The sequence below is a fragment of the Cephus cinctus genome, unplaced genomic scaffold (genome assembly GCF_000341935.2).
Source record: "Cephus cinctus unplaced genomic scaffold, Ccin1 Ccin1_scaffold1231, whole genome shotgun sequence".
NCBI lineage: Eukaryota > Metazoa > Arthropoda > Insecta > Hymenoptera > Cephidae > Cephus > Cephus cinctus.
Genome location: NW_014333686.1, coordinates 96,474 through 99,604, shown reverse-complemented (window position 1 = coordinate 99,604; position 3,131 = coordinate 96,474).

Sequence of the window (3,131 nt, the reverse complement as noted above, 5' to 3'; positions counted from 1 at the left end):
GGGATGAACGTGACGGGAAATAAGAACGGAGCGAGTGGCGTCCGGAAATTACAGGGTCTGCACCCTCTATCCTTCCCTAGGCAGGGTAGGTATAGTCGCTACACCATTGGCTAACTTCGCATTCTCAAAGAAACCTGAACCTCTCAGACGTCGAAGTGCTCGAGCTTATACAGTCTTAGCCAGGAAGCCACTATTACAAGATCCTAAAGCCATTACACCGGGAACCAACAGGAGTTTGGCTATTCGGCCGAAGACTCTGAATGATCCTCTGGTGTATTTTCCAGAATGACTGACCCCGCGGTCCCGCAGTGCAGCCACGTGTCGCGGATCCTCCTTCACCCTGAAGACCTGGACCATCCAAGTATCCAGGTTGAAACTTGTATTCCGCACGTGGTTCAGCGCCGATTCATCAAAAGGACATTTTCCCTCTGCCTATACCCCGAGAGCGGGAAGGAGTCGCGGAAGAGGAATCACACCCTGGACCCACGACATGGGAACCTGGCCATCTTGGACCTTTCTCTTTTTTCCCCTCTTTTTCCTTTAAAGACACCCTGCCGGAGATTGGACCCTGTCACCGAGCCAAGAAACCATCCCTCTCGTGGCCTCTTGGCCTCCTTTGCTCCACTACCAGGGAACACCCAAGACGCTCACGATGTCCTTGCGTCCTCTGCTTCCTCTTTCCACGAGTTTCGGAAATGTCATTGCCGGAGGATTTTCAACCCCCTTTCGTCTCTTAAGTTTCCCATAGCATTCGTATGGCTATACGTTCTTAAAAAGACGCTCGCCTAAAAATCCGCCCATAGGATGCGAATTCTCGCGTGTTATTCAACCCTTAGAACATTCTAGAAACTCCGAGAAGACGAGCCTTGATAATACAGCAACACCCTCCGCGAGCCACAAATCCAGCCCCAGGATGTCCATATAGCCCCAGCAGTCAAACCTCACTTCCTCCAGGTTACAGACCACGCACGCAACCGCTCTTCATCAAGGGTAGCAGGTCTGCTAGGATATTAGTAGCGATCGCATCAAATTGAAGATCAACCTATCCAGTAACATCCCTTCGACATCTAGGAATATCCAGTTCAGCTATAGCTCATCCAATCCTCCTCTCTCGCCGGCCTGTCTCGTCGATGGCGGGACACTCCCAGTCCTGGGAATTAACCCTTATTATTTCTTAAGCAAAGTAACCACCCCTCCGCAACCCCATCAACCCTGTCACGGTTAACGAACGCACAGAGCGTCTAGGCGAACAACGGATCCACTTTGAAACAGACTATAAGTTATGGGGCTTTCAGCGTCGGTTATGAGGGCACTACACGCAAAATGAGCTTCAAATATTCCAATACGCCCTTTACTACCCTTTGTCCATTTATGAGCCTTATGAGTTTTGTGAACCCGGCATTATTGACCAGAGTCATCGAGTAGGTACTGGCATCGCTCGCATGCAGCAGGGAGGGTCGAGCGTGTTCGATTCCGATACACGGACGAGGGGGAGGAGAAGGAGGGGGGGGTGGGTTGGATGTTGGGGGAGGGAAATAAAATTTTTTTTCAGACCCCTCATAACTTAATTAATAGCAAACACGAGGCAGAATAATTTCTTCGACAGGGTTCAAAGTTCAAGGGTTGAGTCGGCTTGATCTTGCAGACAGGTTACAGGGTATATACCCGTAAGAGGTACTGGCTGCTGTAGCGACGGTAAACGTCTTACGGTACCGGCAGTGGCTTTTAAGACAGACGTAAAATACGTTGAGGTAGAAAGGTTTACGCGGAAGGCGCACGTGTTCTTCTAGAAGGAGTTCAGGAGGTCACAGTAAACTCCTGAAGGATCGATCCATTGGGCGAGTCGAGTGTACGGTACGTACCTGGGAGAGTGGCAGAGGCCTGAATAACTCAAGGGATGCATTTGCCACCCCTGCTGCAACATCCTCCCCCTGCTATCAAGCCGCGTTCATCTAACGAGCTCGCGAAAATAAATAACGCGTCTGGTGGCAACCCCCGAAGACATTGATGGCACGAGTGGGTTCAGGAAAGTCAACAAGGGGATGCTCGGTGTTTCGAGGGGGTGAAGGGGGGGGGGTTGGTTTCGATGAGACGCGCCGCAGTCAGTGGCCCCTAGCGTGCAATTTGACAAATTAATATCGGGGGGTGGGAAAAGGCAAAAAAAAAAAGGTAATCTCACGCAAGACAGGGAGAGAGATTGGTGGAGTTGATACAGTGCGAGAATGAGAGAGTTGGAGAGAAATAAATGTGTGATAGAGGGGGTGACGTGAGAGTGGGGGCAAGAGGAGAAACAAGTAGCAGAAGAAGCAATGGCCTCAGGGCCGTAGCACAGCCAGTGCTCGCGAGGGTGAGGGCACATCCGGGCCCCGGATGGGCCACATTAAATATAAACAGCCTCAGGGTAGAGTGAGGTACCTCCAAAACAACCCCTATTTCCAACTCCACCCATCAACCTCTGCCAGGGCTGTTCTTACCTTTTCCACATTTTCCCCGTGTTTTACGTATCCGCGTATAGCAAATGTCGCGCGGGTTTCTAGGAATTGCCACCGTTCGCTGGCCTTCGGTGGGATCTTTTCGGAAAAAAAAAAAAAAAAAAAAAAAAAAACCGACGATGCAACGACGTTAACTTCATAGCGTCGCGACGCTCACTTGATCCTCTTCGTTTACAATTCCCTTTTTCTTCCCTTTGACGACGGTCGCGCTTGACGCGAATCGACTGGAGGGAGGTCATTGACCTGCAAGGGAGTCGAAAAGTCAAAAAAAAAAAAGAAATAGAAAGGAAAGAGAAAATATTGGCTCGAAGAGAGAGAGAGAGAGAGAAAAAAAATAAAAGCGTACAAGAATAATAAACTGGGGATGAAGTTATCCGATGCTCTCTATGGGCGACGTAGAACAGAGACGAAAGAATGAAAGACGCCTAGGGGTGCGAGGACACCTCGTGAGAATATCCCCTGTAATTTCGTTCTTGCGCAATTTCCAAAATTCACCCCCTCCGTGCCCGCGAGCTAAGCAGCCATCGGTATCGCACGTCGTCACGTCAGCCGACTCCTTTACACAGTCTCTTACGTGTCCAGAGCCTCCCTCTCCCTTCCACCCCTAATATTCACCCCTTGGAACCAACCCCCCCCCCC